The sequence below is a fragment of the Mobula birostris genome, chromosome 25, assembly GCF_030028105.1.
Source record: "Mobula birostris isolate sMobBir1 chromosome 25, sMobBir1.hap1, whole genome shotgun sequence".
Taxonomy (NCBI): domain Eukaryota; kingdom Metazoa; phylum Chordata; class Chondrichthyes; order Myliobatiformes; family Myliobatidae; genus Mobula; species Mobula birostris.
The window spans coordinates 16,936,811-16,953,792 of NC_092394.1; the positions used below are offsets into that span (position 1 = coordinate 16,936,811).

Consider the following 16,982-nt stretch of genomic DNA (forward strand, 5'->3'; position numbering starts at 1 on the left):
GTGACTGCAATCTCACAACTCCACGCAGTCGACTGGGACACCGCTCTCATGACACAGCACGAAGGAAGGTTAGGACTTCACTCCCAGCAGTGCAGGAGAATAAGGGGAGATCTTACACAAGCACACACAGTTAAGGCTGATTTATGCTTGTGCGTACTAGCTTACGCAAGTGGGCTACGCCGTTGTGAGCATTTATACTTGTGTGTTGGTGTGTCTGCGTCGCTCTGCAATTCACTGCCAAAACGCTAGTTGGCTGTGGGGTTTCTATCGACTGAAACTGAAGGAGGGTGAATTTTCTGTGCTTGTCCGGCCACTGAGAGACAAGGACGAGGAAATGCATTTCAAATACTTTTGGATGTCGGCAGGTAGATTTGACGATTTGATTCATTGTCTCCAACAATTTATTTCGCATCAGTGTACGCACAGTATACTCAGAGACTGGCAATCGCCATTCGAGTTTTAGCTTCAGGTGGAAGTCAACAGGCTGTAGCAGCTAGCTACAAACTGGCGTCAAGCACAGGGTCCTCCATAATTTCGGAGGTCTGTAAAGCCTAATGGAAAGCATTGCAGCCAGAGTTCCTTCCCTGCCCTTCAGTCGCCCAATGGGAAGCTATTGCAGCGTAGGAGGAAATGCGATATTACCAAGCGGCCCAATCACAGCTGTTGCGTTCTGTGTTGCCGCGACGTGTAGTTAAATTTTGGGAGAGGTGCGTGTCAGGCTAAGGCATAGGGTCCAACGTAGAGTACAGTGTAGAGTATGCCGCTACGCCGTACCTACGGCGTACATTTGATGCACAAGTATAAATCAGCCTTTATGAGGTGTACAGATAGGGTGAATGCATGCAGATTTCCTCCACAGCAACAGACACAAAACGCTGGAGCAACTCAGCAGGCCAGGCAGCACCTATGGAGGGGAATAAACTGTCGATGTTTCAGGCTGAAACCCCTCATCAGGGCTGGGAAAGTGGGGGGGGGAGAAGCCACAATATGTTGGGTGAGAATGGACCCAAAGTTCATCAGTTTAGGGTGAAGTGAAATATTTAAGAGGAATCTGAGGAGGAACTTCTTCTTCACTCAGAGGGTGGTGCAAGTGTAGCACAAGCTGACAGCACAAGTGGTAGCAAATGTAACATTTAAGTTTGGATAGGTTCATGGATGAGAGAAGCAGAGGGGTGATGGTCTGGGTGCAGGTAAATGAGACGAGGTGGGAGACGAGGCTGGAACAGACTAGACGGGCTGAAGGGTCTGTTTCTGTGCGGTAGTGACCTTGCTGGATACTGCTTCTCTGTGGCTGCCGAGTCTTTGTTTAAGGATGAGGTACAAGGCAGACAGAGTGAGCTAGTGATCCCGGCGTGTTCAGCAAGCTCAGCTGGCAGAGCAGCTCTTGAGCCAAATACAAATCTCGAGAGCTGCAATCTGGAATATTCATGTGCACTGCCATACCGAGCCTTGTGGATGGCAGTTGTTGTCCACTTGGTTAAGAGGAGACACAAGAGATGTTGGAATCTGGAGCAACAACCAACCTGCTGGAGGAATTCAGCGAGCCTACCGAGGTCCTCCAGTTATCTGCCTGCTTGGTTAATACTTGCCATAAGGTGCCAGGAGCGTTACCCCTCATTCGTCAGCCCAAGCCGAGGTATTGTCCAAGTTCTGTTATGGGCTGGTGGGTACTGCTCTGTTACCACCGAACAGCCCCATACGCTCAGCAACCTGGCAAACTCTAACCTCCAAAATGTCCCAGCATGCCACACTTCGAGGCCAACTTCCCAGCATGCCACACATCCAGTGGAAGAATAAAAACAATAAGGTACATTTAAGCAACTGACAAAAGGAATCATTTTCTTCAGTTTCATCATTGGCAACCTTTCCTTCATCACTAGGTCGAGTGAGGGGGTTGTTGACTAGCAATGGAGCAGCCACCATCGTAATCTGTCTGTTCACGTGCTTGTCTAAATCTCTCTTAAATGTTTCTATCATACCTGTTTTCTCCACTGCCTTGCCTGCCTGCACATTCCAGGTAAACTTTCCCCCCCTCTCACCTCAAAGCTCTGCCCTCAAACATGGCCATTTCCACCCTGAGGAAGCAACTGTCTACTCTAAACCTCTCATGAATCTAACACAACAGAATATTCCAAGTCAGCGATGCTGAAGTTTAATGGCATCCAACTCAGAGCCACATTCCCTTCCACAGCCAGTGCCACTGAGCACAGAGTCATTCTCCATCCAATGGGCACTCTGACTGCAAAACGTCAAAACATGGGTACCTCAATACCACCTCTCCAACCTACAATTTACCATTAAAGGGGACAAACTTCATTACTTGCCTTTAAACTGAAGTCCCCACTCAGAGAGTTACTTCCTTATTTACTTAGAAATAAAGCAGTCATTAGTCCTTCCGGGCTAACGCGGACTCCCTGCCCAATTACACCCAGATGACTGATTAACCTACTAACCTGTACAATCTTTGAAACGTGGGAAGGAATTGGAACACACAAAGGAAACCCAGGCCATCGTGGGGAGAATACACAAACTCCTTAGACGGTGACAGAATTGAACCAGGGTCACTAGTGTCGCAATTACATTATGCCAACTGCTATTTTTGTGTGACTCTGGGCCAGGATTTTAAATTCTACTCTCTCTGTACCATCTCCAGCAGCTCCACAGTGAGGGTGGGACTACTCCACGGACAACCAGTGATGGACAATGAAGATGTAACCTTGACAGCACCGCCCAAGTTTCCCAGAATATGAGGAGACTGTTGCAATGTTCTTGTTCCGGAGATATTCCTTCAACTGCTTCGTTTCTCATCCTAAGATAAGCCCTGAAGCAAAGGTCCAATATGTATCCATACCAACAATGCACAAATTCCCTGAAATAGATCTAGCCTCAGTACATGGCTCCCAAAACTCCAAGGTCCACACCCACCAAAACAAAAATCCCCTTTCTCAACATTCGAAGAAACAGGACTTCTTTTCTGCAAACAGACACATTTCCTCCTCGTTTCTCATTTGATGTGTCAGCAATTCTACTATGCAATAGTCCCTGCACAAGATGCAAGCAAGTACTCTCAGGGGCCACTTTACTGGGTACACCTGCTCGTTAATGCACATATCCAATCAGCCAATCACGTGGCAGCAACTCAATGCATAAAAGCATGCCAATATGGGCAAGTGATTCAGTTGTTAATGAGAGAGGTCAGAGGAGAATGGCCAGACTGGTTCAAGCCAACAGGAAGGCAACAGTAACTCAAATAACCATGTGTTACAACTAAATGCACAGCACGTCGAAGGTTTAAGTGGATGAACTACAGCAGCAGCAGGAGACCACAGTACATTCCACTCCCGTACCTAATAAAGTGGTGACTGGTGCATGACTTAACCACTAAACACCAGGAAGGCCATTCATTTGTTCAGCCAGACAAGAGGCGAGGAGGAATTTCTTTAGCCAGAAGGTGAATTTGTGGAATTCATTGCTGTAGACAGGTAAGAGGCCAAGTCACTGGGTACATTTAAAATGGATGTTAATGGGTTCTTGATTAGTTGGGGAATCAAAGGTTAGAAGGATAGGGAGGAGAACGGAGTTGTGTTTGAATAATAAAATCAGCCATGATGGAATGGTGGAGCAGACTTGATGGGCTGAATGGCCTAATTCTGCTCCGATGTCTTCTGGGGCACCAGATGGGTGATGGTACACAAGGGTCACATGGCAGGCTGTGCTCCTTCTACCATTACTCCAGGCTCTCTGGTCTTATAGACAAATGAAGATGCCTTCCCCACTACCTCTTTTAAAGGTTCCAGGAAGCTACCTCCATGATTAACCCAACCCTCAGGTGCTGTCTGAAACACTGAGCAGTTGTTACTTGATGCAAGAAAACAGATCTAATATGCGACCTTCCACGATAACGATAAGGTACCCTTGCAACGTCCCACCCCCTAGCACGGCATCGCACGACACGTATTCCCCGCTCTGATGGGACCAAAGCAGCTGTTAGAACAGAACTTTTCTTCCGACAAAGTGGTGGGCTTTAAGGAGTGTCTGACAGAGGACTGGGAGGCAGTGAAGCTGAAAGAAGGAACTTGAGAGCTGCTGCCCCAACAGGCTGAAGGCGCCAGGCTTCCAATTGTGCAGCAACCAAGAGGCCCGAGTTGGAGGAGCGTGGAGGCTGAGAAGGATGGAGGTGGTAGTTGTAGGGAGGGGTGCGAGAACCAGAGCATCTGAAGATAGACAGAACAATTTTTGTTTGTGGTCATTCTTCAGTACACAAGGGTAAAGGCGAATGAAATGATTGTTAGTCTGGACCCAATGCAGCATTAATAAACACAATGAGTATAAAGATAAAAGCAATCCTGTAAAACAGTGTACTATTAACAGCAAACAAGAGAAAATCTGCAGATGCTGGAAATCCAGGCAATACACATGCAAAGTGCTGGAGGAACTCAGCAGGCCAGGCAGCATCTGCGGAAAAGAGTAAACAGTCAACGTTTCAGGCCAAAACCCTTCACCAGGACCTGACTGTTTACTCTTTTCCGTAGATGCTGCCCGGCCTGCTGAGTTCCTCCAGCATTGTGCGCATACGCATAATACACAAGATTATTTGTATATGTAGACTGGTTGTCTGTACAGTAATGTTAGGCGCAGGAGTATCTGAACACAAGATAACTGACAGAAAATGATTAAGTGACTCTTGGCAAGAGGAACTCTCCTAGGCAGTAGCAAGGTATAGGAAAACACGAGGACAGTGACTGTCAGTGTAAGCACGAAGGCACTGTCACTATGATTTCTATTCTCCAAAACCTCAACTTTTTGCATCTCCATCCACTGGTTGTGGAAATCTGTGTTTACTGATGACTGTCCAGGAAACAATGGTCTATACTTCAAGATCCCTACTAATTCAGCAAAACTCTTCAGGATGTCCTGAGGACAATGAAATGGTTCAACAGAAATGCAAAATCTTTCCTGGTCCGGCCAAAATTAAATCAGAATGGGAATGATCCAAGAGACAGAGGTTGGGAAAGAGAAGGGAGTCAGAACTTGAGAGATTAAGAGTTCCACTTGGCCAGAAAAGCATCAAGAAGGCAAAGTTACTTACGTATGGCACAATCTGCCTGGGTGGCATGCAAACTAAAGCTCTCTACCTTACCTCGGTACATGCAACAGTAATAAAGGCATACCAATAGCTGGGGGCACAAGTCTGAGTCAGAACGTGTCTAATGACACTTTCTTTCAAAAAAAATTCGCAGAAATGTATATCCAATTCAAGTTCACAAATGAAATGCTAGAGGACACAGCCTTGTGCTAGAGAAGGAAAAATTAAAAGAGATGTGCAGGCTAGGTTTTTAAAGTGCACAGTGAAAGGTAGGTACCTGCAACTTGTCACCAGGGTGGTGGTGTTAGCAGACACGAGAGTGGCTGGCAGGCAGGCCCTCTACAATATCAAGGACCCCCACCATCCAGGCCATGCTCTCTTCTCACTACGACCATAGGACAGGAGGTAGCGGAGCCTTCGGTCCCACGTCACCAGGTTCAGGAACAGTTAATACCCTACAACCATCAGACTCCTGAACCAGTGTGGAGAACTCCACTCACCCCAACTCTGAACTGATTCCACAACCTAGACTCACTCTCAAGGACTCTACAATTCAAGTTCTCAATATTATCCATCCATTTGTATTTGCACAGTTTGTCATCTTTTGTGTATTGGTTTTATGTGTAGATTTTTTTCATAAATGTCTTTATTTTCTGTAAATGCCTGTGAGAAGATAAGCTCAAGGCAGTGTATAGTGACATACAGTATACACATGATAGCAACACACATCAAAGTTGCTGGTGAACGCAGCAGGCCAGGCAGCATCTCTAGGAAAAGGTACAGTTGACATTTCGGGCCGAGACCCTTCGTCAGGACTAACTGAAAGAAGAGCTAGTAAGAGATTTGGGAGGGGGAGGGGAGATCCAAAATGATAGGAGAAGACAGGAGGGGGAGGGATGGAGCCAAGAGCTGGACAGTTGATTGGCAAAAGGGATATGAGAGGATCATTGGACAGGAGGCCCAGGGAGAAAGAAAAGGGGGAGGGGGGAAAACCCAGAGGATGGGCAAGGGGTATAGTGAGAGGGACAGAGGGAGAAAAACGAGGGAGGAAAAAGAATGTGTATATAAATAAATAACGGATGGGGTACGAGGGGGAGATGGGGCATTAGAGGAAGTTTGAGAAGTCAATGTTCATGCCATCAGGTTGGAGGCTACCCAGACGGAATATAAGGTGTTGTTCCTCCAACCTGAGTGTAAACATGATAATAAATTTACTTAGACGAGAACAGACAGGGACATGTATGGTTACATTGATATACCTGGAACTCCATACCAGGTCGTGGTGGAAGCAGACAAGATTACGGTATTTTCGAGACATTCAGACTGGGAATGAGGGATATAGATCTGTAATGTAATTGGCTTTGTGGTTAGCACAGGATCTGTGGGCCAAAAGGAATGTACAGTTTCATCTTGAATAATCAATTTTGGGCTCTCAACTCTTTCTACATTTGAGTATACTTGAGGCGCTAGGGAAATGCAAAATTTTTGCTTAGTTTTTTTGTTCTCTCCTCCCCCCCCCCACTCCCATTTCACAGCTTCTTGCCCCTCTCACCCTCGGCTTCCTTTGAACTTCCCCAACATCCTCAGCCACACCGGCGTACGGAGCTGAGCCGTGGACCCAGGGCAGTGGGCCGGCCGATCGCCACCTGCCCAGAGCCTGTACTCAGGAAAGCTCTGCCGTGTCGGTTAGGTCACGGGGGAACGCGGCCACGGTGAGGAACCGGGGGAGAGGAGCGTCCGACACAACTACCACCCGTGTCGGTTTTCGCGGAGGTTTCTCCTGAAAACACCGGCGACTCGAGAGTGGGAAAACAGACCAGGTCCAGGAAGCAGCCAAACCAGCGAATTAATATCCCGAGTGCAAAATCCAATTTTGCACCAGGAGAAATGAGAGTTTGAGTCAGAAAACCCCCAGAAAGTTTAATTTTAGACACGCATTCAAATTCCTGTACATAGTCTCACACACGGCAAAGGGATTTTTTCCCCCCTTAAACCAATCGAGGAAGCATTAAAGAGAGATCAGCCCAGTCGGAGAAGGAAATGCATTGGTGGGTTTGGGTGCGAAGCTGCCTCCCCCTCCTCCTTCTCTCTCGCCCAGACTCACAAGGTGCGCGTCTGCCTTCTGCAGCCGAGGCCGAGACATTAAATAAAGAAAAATCCCAGCCCGGCGGAGGGTATAATGGCGAGTGGAGGGGGACAAAGCGGCGGCGGTATCCACACGCCCCCCTCTCTCCCTCCACCCACCCAGCCCCCGGTCCCACAGCGACACGGACCGAGCCCTCAGATTCCACTCACCGGCACTCCGCCGCCCACTCCGGCCAAGTTTGTCGGTGAAAGCTTCTCCGCTCTCGGTGTCGGTCTCTTTCTCTCTCACTCACTCTCTCTCCCTCCCTCCCTCCGCCGACGAGGTCAACAGATGGAAATGGAGAGGTGCTGGCGCTCAGAGCAATGCAGCTTCCTGCTGGAGATCCGGGAGAAATGCAGCTACTGCGTGCTGTGTGTATCCAGTCCAGACTGGAGAGGAGGGGAGGGGGGCGGGAGCTGGTCGACTGGGCACTAATTATTCATGCCTCGACGAACACTAAACGACAGATTATCTAACCGAGGAGAGTGCTGCCTTGTCCTCTCAGATGGTGAGTTCACGTCCCACTGCAGGGACTCCAGCCCAACATTTCTTGGCAGTGCTGGGGGAGAACTGCTCCCTCCCTATTACTAGGTACAAAAGCCGGAGCCCCCTCTTACCCTCCCTCTGCGCTTTCAATGGGCGTAAAAGATCCTTTTGGTATTTATAAAAGGGTTAATGGCATTTTATTGTACTAATGTCTTGTTTTCCGTCATTGTCTTCTATAAATTATGTATAACTTAATGTTCAGTGATGCAAGTTTTTTTTTTACACGGTACCTGTGCCTCACCGGAATTGTGCACATGACGAAAAACTCAACTCGACTTGACTCAGTGTTTCATAGACAGTCTGCAGGTCATAAACACAAGGGATTCCGCAGGTAACACACAAACAAAACGCTGGAGGGATTCAGCAGGCCGAGCAGCAGCTAAGGAGAAGAGTTTCGGGCCGAGACCGTACAGCTGGACTCGGAGACCGCAGATGCTGGAAATCTGCCGGTCAGCATCTTACCGGGTCAGATCACCTGCACGTCGGCGACTAGGAGTTTGTGCCTGTCGCTCTTCCTGACAGAACACGGTCACGAGTTTGTGAAAGGGGTCATTAAAATGCAATTCTCCTTTTGCAAGGGGATTCAGAACAAAGGAGATGCTCATCTGAAAATTGAGCTGGGTCCTTCAGAAGTGAAGATCAAGAATCACGGGTTTTTTTTCCACTCGAAGCTTAGCGGAAGTCCAAAACCTCAGACAGCTGATTTGTGTCAAGTCATATTCCAACATCTGGTCCCAGGTACAGGCTAAAGTCAGCCACAGCAGGAGGAGAGAAACTTGGAAGTAAAAATAGTTTTGAAGCTCTTGCCAATGAGTCCCTGTGAGTCAGTGAACGATCCTAACGCTTTCTGGCTTTTGCATGCTGCATAGATGTCAAATTTTAAACATTGTTCTCTTTCATGTACATTCCGTCGGCAATTTTATTTGTTTTAATCCTCTGTGGACGCAGTATTCAAGTGTATTTCCAAGCTATTCATCCTTCAAGACACTTTACATGATAAACACGAGATTCTGCAGATGCTGGAAATCCAGAGTTACACACAAACGCAATGCTGGAGGAACTCAGCTGGTCAGGCGGCATCTATCGGGGGTGGGGGAGGGGGACGTTCTGGGCCGAGACCATTCAACAGGACTAGCAAGTAAGGGGGGAGAGCCCAGAATAGGAAGATAGGGGGAAGGGAAAGAGTACACGCTGGGTAGAAGGTGATAGGTGATGCCAGACGGGAAAGCAGGTATGTGTTCACCTATCACCTTCGGGCTTGTGCTCCTTCCTCTACCCCACCCCGCCCATTTTCTTATTCTGGCTTCTTCCTCCTTCCTCTCCAGTCCCGATGAAGGAGCTTGGTCTGAAGCATCGACTCGTCATTCCACTTCATCGATGCTGCCTGACATGTTGAGTTCCTGCACCCGCGTGTGTGTGTGTGTCCGTCCCATTTTTTTCAATTGTCATCTTTGGAGGATGACTCGGGCTGGACACAAGATGTGGTCACTATTCTGAAGCAGCCAACTCGTATATATGGCAGAAAGCTCAGAGAGCAAAAAAAAATCAAATGCATGAGGGAAGAAATAGACACACAATGCTGGGAACTCGGCAGGTCAGGCAGCACCTATTGAGGAGAAAGGGAGTTTGCATCTTTTAACTTGAGACATAATCAGTTTCCATTTCCACAATGAGTTGAACTGTTGGTTTTGCTTCAGTCTTGAGCATCTGCAGTTTGATTTTCTCTACAGGAGGGAAGATCAGTGATCAGAAAACCACATCGCATTAAATGTCTGGCAAAGGGTCTCTGCTTGAAATGTTGATGGTCCATTTCCTTCCAGAGATGTCGCCTGAGAGAGAACATGAACAGTACAGCCCCCTTTGGCCCATAATGTCGTGCTGACCTTTTTACCTAGATCATGATCAATCTAACCCTTCCTTCCCACATAGCCCTCCACTTTTCTTCCATCCATGTGCCTAAGAGACTTTTAAATGTCTCTATTGTTCCTGGTTCAACCAGCATCCCTGGTTCTTCAGACCCACCACACTCTGTGGGGGGGGGGGAGAACACTTACCTCTGCCATCCCTCCCAATACTTTCCTCCAATCATCTTAAAATTGTGCCCTCTCACATTTGCCTTTTCGGCTCTGGCAAGAAGGACTGACGTTTTATGTGTGTTTCTCACCGAGTGGTGCTTTGGGATCGTTTACACCTGACTGAAAGAACAAACCTGGCCTCAGTTTAGACCCTGTCTTCAGGGATAGACACAACATCTCTTGGCACTGCACCGAAATATCTGGATGTTTCATCTGCTCGAAGTTTTTAAGAGTGGAAGTTTATCCAGTGTCCTTCTAAATGTGTATGCGTTTATGAGGGGTATAGATGGAGTGAATGTGCACAGTCTGTCTCCCAGAGCTAGGGAATCAAGAACTGGATGCCACAAGTTTGGGGTTTCAAGATTGCTTATTGTCATTCTTCAGCAGCCAAGTGTAAAGGAGAATGAAATAATTGTTACTCTGGATCTGATGCAGCATAAAATCACAATAAAGAACACAGTAACTAGAAATAATAAACATGAGAGATTCTGCAGATGCTGGAAATCCAGAGCGACACACACAAAATGCTGGAGGAACTCAGCAGGTCAGGCAGCATCCATGGAAGTGAATAAACAGTCAATGTTTTTTGGGCTGAGACCCTTCTTCACGATTCCGCCCTGAAGAAGGGCCTCGGCCAGAAACGTTGACTGTTTATTAATTTCCATAGATGAAGGGAGGCAGAATTAGAGAGCTCTGCCAGACAAGGGCAGCATCTTCAGCAGGACCACCGGAGACCGAATGCCAAATGGGAATATTGCCCAAATGAAAATCTGACAAAATTCCACAGCAGAAATGCGTAAGGGGACCGAATTGGAGTGTGCGTTGTTATAAATATAAGTACATAAGATTAGCTTACATACATAGACTGATTAATGTTTGTCTTTTACATTTCATCTTGTTCACTCTTGACTGGAATCCTTTGGTTTTGGGAAATGTTATCAATGCGTACAAACAATATTCAAAAATAATATCTGACAACATCAGAACACTCCAGTTTTCACTGTAGGGAAAACAATCCCACAACGATGTCACTTTATAGAACCTCTTTGCTTCCACCAATTGAATGGTCCCAATTTGTATTCTGATAATAAAAGGCAGCCCATTTCCTGGAGTGTCTGTATTCATTTCCTAATTGTTTTTCAGAACACAATGCCTGAACTCATCTCAGAGTGACTGTCTGTCAGTCAGTTCAAAAGTTAAACGCTGACTATTGAAAATTCTGCATCCAAATACACAAGTTGTCTGCTTCAATGCATTTTTATAAGTTTGCTTCAGTGTAACATTCCCTTTGAAGGATTAAAAAATTAGAAGTGATTTAGTGGTTTGTATAGTGGCCAGAGCTAGATTCATTCATGGTTCGGGGTGTTGAAATAATGAAAAACAGTGCAAAATTGAAAATAAAATGGTCTTGTTATTGAAACATGAATACTGTACTAGAAAATGAGTAGGTGACTATTGCTTCAATTCAAGTTTCAAGTTCAAAGCAAATTCATCATTAATGTACCTACATGTCACCATATGCTGACCTGAGATTCATTTTCTTGCAGGCATTCACAGCAGGACAAATACAATAGAATCGAAGAAAAACTACACACAAAGACTGACAAAAAGAAGACAAATTGCAAATACAAAAAAATTAGTAAATAAATAATACTGAGAACATGCGTTGTAGAGTCTTTGAAAGTAAACCATAGGTTGTGTTGGGTGATCAGTTCAGTGTTGAGGTGAACGGAATAGTAAAAAATCAGGGTAAAAATGGAAAGACAATTTTATTACTGAAACATGAATACTGGAGATAAAAACAAGTATGTAAATATTGCTTCTACTCAGTATTTAAATGCTTGTGTGGGTTCAATGTAGTCTTCAAACCTAATTCAATGCTGGACCAGTGAGGTGTAAGACTGGTCTGAATCACCAAATCGAGGAGAGGGACATGTCAGCTGCAGCTCCATCTCCTTGCGATTGAGTTGGTGCACGTCAGGAGGAACACCAAAATATTTTTTTTTCCCAAATTAGTGATAAATTGGTAAATGTCTGTGTACAGGAATCTGAGCGTGCTGATTCAGGAGACACCAAGTAAACATGTTGGTGCAGAAGAGTAAATATTAGAATGGTTGACAATGCAAGGAGGCTGGAGCTCAACATATGCAAATTCTTGCTGAGATTCTGAAAGACTGCACAATGACTATAATATAGTTCGGGTTTTCGTGCCCGAGGATTTAATGGATTTGGAGCAATTACAATGTAAATTTACAAGAATAACTTCTGGAAAGGAAAGGGCAGTCCTATGAACACTGATAAAGGAAGGTTTGACTTGTATTCAAAGTTCAAAATTTCAAAAGTAGACTTTTGAACTGCGCATACAATTCAAACTTCAGAGTAAATTTATTATGAAGGTACATTTATGTCACCATATCATCATCATCATGTGTCATACCCTGCCAGAGCCTTGGCGACCGCTTTCTTCCGCTGCGATCTGTCGGCAGTCAAACCTCTTGCATCTCTGGCGGTGAGGCTGGTCCACTTCTTGATGTTGTCGATCCAGGTTGTCCTCTGCCTGCCTCGGGAGTGGCTTCCTTCTACTCTGCCTGCAAGCACAGTGCGTTCCAGTGTGTCATCAGTTCCTGAGATGTGTCCAAAATAGTGAAGTTTCCTTTGGATAATAGTTTCCAGAAGTACTGGTTTCGCGCCAATCCTTTTTAGGATGAAATTGTTGGATTTCCTTTCAATGTATGATACCCTGAGGATCCGTCTGTATGTCCACATCTCAAATGCTGTCAGCTTCTTTTCATCAGCTGCTTTGTATATGTCACCATACACAACCCTGTAATTCATTTTCTTGTAGGCATTCACAGTGGAACAAAGAAATACAATAGAATTAATGAAAAACTGCACATATAAACTGAAAAAACTAATATGCAAAAGCAAACAAACTTCAAAAAAGATTATAATAATAAATAGGTAAACAAATAATACTGAGAACACAAGTGAGTCCACAGGTTGAGTTCAGTGATCAGTTCAGTGAAATGATCCACTCTGATTCAGGAGCCTGATGGTTGAAGGGTAATCACTGTTCCTGAACCTGGTGGTGTGGGACCCAAAGCTTCCTGATGGCAGCAGTGAGAAGAAAGCACAACCTTGATGGTGGTGGGTGTGGGGGGTGGATCCTTACTGATGGTGCTGCTTTGTTGAGACAGTGCTCCTTGTAGATGTTCTTAAAGCTGGGGGTAGGTAATTTTCCCTTGATGGACTGAGCTGATTGTATTTACCGGAATTTAGAAGAGTAAATGAGATGTACAAAATTCCTAAAGGAATTGACAGATCACACACTTAGATTATTTTCTTTAGCAGCTCAGAATTTTGTACCGGTGTCTCAGTTTAAAAGCTTGACCATCAGAACTGAGAAAAAGAGAAATTTCCTAATGCAGGGCCGATAAACCAGTACCGTATCAAGAATGGGGTTTAATATCACCGGCGTTTGTCGTGAAATTTGCTAACTTGGCAGCAACAATTCAACGCAATACATGATAAATATAGGAAAAAAACCTGAATTACAGTAAATACATATATGTATATTAAATAGTTAAATTAAATAAATAGTGCCAAAACAGAAAGTAAGAAGAAGTGAGGTAGTGTTCATGTCCATTTAGAGGTTGGCTGGTAGAGGGGAAGAAGCTGTTCTTGAATCGTTGAGTGTGTGCCTTCAGGCTCCAGCACCTCCTTCCTGATGGTAACGATGAGAAGAGGGCATGTCCTGGGTGCTAGAGGTCCTTAATGATGGATGCCGCCTTTTTAAGGCCCTGACTAATTTTACAACTCTGCGGCTTACTTCGATCCTGAGCAGTAGCCCCGCTCCCCATACCAGACAGTGATGCAGCCAATTGAAAGGCTCGCCGCGGTACATCTGTAGAAATTTTAGGTGACGTACCAAATCTTCTCAAACTCCTGAATCAAATATAGCTGTTGAAATGTAATCATTGAAACTCTCCACTGCAGAGAGTTTCGATGTTGGGAATAGTAGATGTTCGGTATCAGAGTGATCAGGAAGGAAAATGACCTGGAGAGACCTGATCATCCATGATGTTATTGAATGGCAGAACAGATTCAGGGGAGTGGATGGTTGATTCCCTGTCAGTTACCCTCCTGGTTATAAGATTATCAATCTCCACTTCAACGACTTGGCCTCCACAATGTATCTGGTTAATCCAGTGACTTCTGCTGGAGGTTAATGAACATCGAGTGTGGGTGTTATCAGCCTTGCCTTCAATCTGTAAGTCAATCAATGCTTTCAGGAAGGACATGATACATGATGAAGGCAGCAATATCCATGGATAAATGTACGCTACAACCAAACTCGCCATCCTTCAGTTCAATTTTATTGTCATTCAACCATCCAGGTGTATAGTACAGCGATCACACGAGCTGAGTAAGGAGTTACCTACTGGTGGGTCCTCAGCTGGCTGTAGAGGCTGATCAGGGATCCACATATTCTGGAGCAGTGTTGACACAAACAGTAACAGTGCTTAGTAGTTGGGGTCCTTTGGTTATTTATTCTCTCCTTTACAAACTACTGCTTGTTCTCTATGGCTCATCGGAGATCGCTCTGTGTAGTGCAGCTCCTCCTTGGACAGATTTCTCCAGGTGTATCTAGTGAGTGCAGTTTTCAAATGCAAGGCTAAATTCCTTCAGGCTGATTTTGATGTTCCCTTTGCCCACCAGGGGCTCACTGACCTTCCTTCGACTGGGAATAAAGGATCTGTCTTGGGAGATGCATCCGAAGGCATGACCTATCCATCGGAGTTGGTGTTGCTTTATCATGGTGGGGATGCTGTTCATGTTGGCCTCCTCCAGTACCCTGGTGTTGATGTGTCTGTCCTTCCAGCTGATCCTCAACATCTTTCGGCACAGCATTGTGGGCCGAAGGGCCTGTGTTGTGCTGTAGGTTTTCTATGTTTCTTTCGCGGGGTTCCTTGGAGGTATCGTTCCAGGGCTTTCAGCTGCCTACTATGGGTGGTGCATGATTCTGCTCCGTGCAATCATGAGGAAGGACGACAGCTCTACAGACTAAAAGTTTTCTTTGGACCAGTAGGTCGAGTCTTCAAAGACTCCTTTCTTGATCTTTCATAGGCTTCACTCGCACTCTTCAGTTGATGGTTGATCTCTGAGTCGATGTCTGCCTTTGAGGAAAGAATGCCAAGGTCGGGAAAGTGGTTTACATTTTCTGGAGCAATATCATCAACTTTTATGAAGGGCTGGAGACCCAGGGCCCTGTATGCCTTTGCAAGTACATTCAAGATACGTTGGAGGTCTCCTTCAGAGTGAGCTGTGATGGCACTGTCACACACATACTGAAGCTCCATGATCGTGATGGTGCTGGCCTTGTTCTTGACCTTGAGGTTGAAAAGCCTGTTGTCCATTCTATACACGAGTGGGATTCCCCGTGGCAGGTCTTGGCCAGTGAGGTGAAAGATGGCAAACGGGGTAGGCACAATGATACAGCCCATTATGACTCCTGTCTTGACAGTGAAGGGTTCTGATTCAGTGCCATCATGCAGTTGCCTCAGTATTTGTGAGTACTTGCCAGGTCACCAGTGCCTTGATAATATCTGCCAGGGAGCTTGGTTGTCTACTGTACCAAATGCCTTTGTCAAATCTAGGAAATCCAAGCACAAGGGCTGCCTTTGTTCACGGCATTTTTCCTGTAATTGGCATACTGTGAAAATCATATCTGCGGTATCTCTGATGGGCGGAAACTGCTGTGATTCAGCGAGTACTTCTTCAGATAGTGGAAGGGGACGGCCAGCAAGGATACACGTAAACACTTTGCCTGTTGGGAGGAGGGAGGTGCCTCTGTACTTGCCACAATATGCCCTGCTCCCTTCTTGAATATCAAGAAGGAAGACTTGTGTATACAGCTAAGCCAAACAACGTTTCTCTAGGACCAAGTGCAAAACACAGTGCATACATTACATACAGCACATAAAATAACACTAACAGAATAATATTAACAGATAATAAAAAATATTCTGTGGGTGTTGACGTAAAGTGCATATGCAACATATAGTTACGGTAAGTATACAATAGTATTATGCTACTGGCGCTGTCATAAATAATGTGTACTGGGTGGTAGCGGGGGGGGTTCAGATTGGAATCGATAAGTATTAAACAATGTCTTTGATTTTCTATCGATAGTCAGATCGCCCATTTGCAGCAGGGAGCCAAGGTTCTCCTGGACATGTGATGGGATTTGAGTTATCCTTTAACAACGGGATCAGCACTTATCATCTCCTTTGGGGGAAAAAGAAAACTGATGTGTGTAGATTTACTGAACTATGAAAATTACTGAATGCAGGACCTCAATGGCAGGGATGGCTTCATCGTAGCCAGGACACACTTCCAAAACCAGCACAGATCTGTAGAGATCCTTCTCGCCAACCACGTGCTGTTTGATCCACACCTGCTCCCTGAATCCGTCAGCTGCTTCTCCGTTTACGGATCTCATTGAATCTTACCTTCATCGAATGAGTTTCCAACATTTTTAAACTCAGGCTTCCTCTAAGCAGCCCACAGTACAAGTTGGCCAAGCAACCACACCGAGAGAAGATGAGAATTTGGACAAGTCCACAGGTTCTGGAGATTTGACTGCATTAAATAAACAAGACCTTGCCGGTCAGAATTCTCAGCTACAGGGCAGAGGAGCTCCTGTTTCCCATTCCCCATTTAATTGGAGTAAACATCATCTTGGAAGATTATTTTTAATAATCTAAGAATAGTTTCTGCAGAATTTTTATTCCACACTCCAGTGAAATCATAAGAGGAGCTCACAACAGCTTCAGAGACATTACAGCTTCATCGTTCACCATGGAAACCATAACCACTGCAACTTTTAAAGGAGGAATTTGATTAAAACAGCAATTGGCTTATTGCTTCTCTGACATCAGCATGTGCACGCAGTGTGGTAACCGAGACTGGAAAAAAAACACAACAGTTTAATACTGGGAACAAATAACCTCATAATATTCAATATATAAGAATTCTAAATGCTTGTGTCCATATGGCACCTGTAATTTGAATCATTATTCAAGAAAGCACAACTTAAAAATTAACACATTCACAACACAGACCCATAGTTTTGACTTAAGAAAAATTA

At 45.3% G+C, this 16,982-nt stretch overlaps 1 protein-coding gene across 1 annotated transcript in view; it reads right to left on the minus strand.

The window, feature by feature from the left end:
- The window catches only part of cuedc1b (CUE domain containing 1b), a 134,137-nt gene extending 126,626 nt beyond the window's left edge, over positions 1-7,511 (minus strand). Inside the window, exon 1 of the mRNA XM_072243197.1 lies at positions 7,382-7,511. The gene's annotated coding sequence lies outside the window, so the exon portion shown is untranslated. The remainder of the gene's footprint in view (positions 1-7,381) is intronic.
- Positions 7,512-16,982: the final 9,471 nt, after the last annotated feature.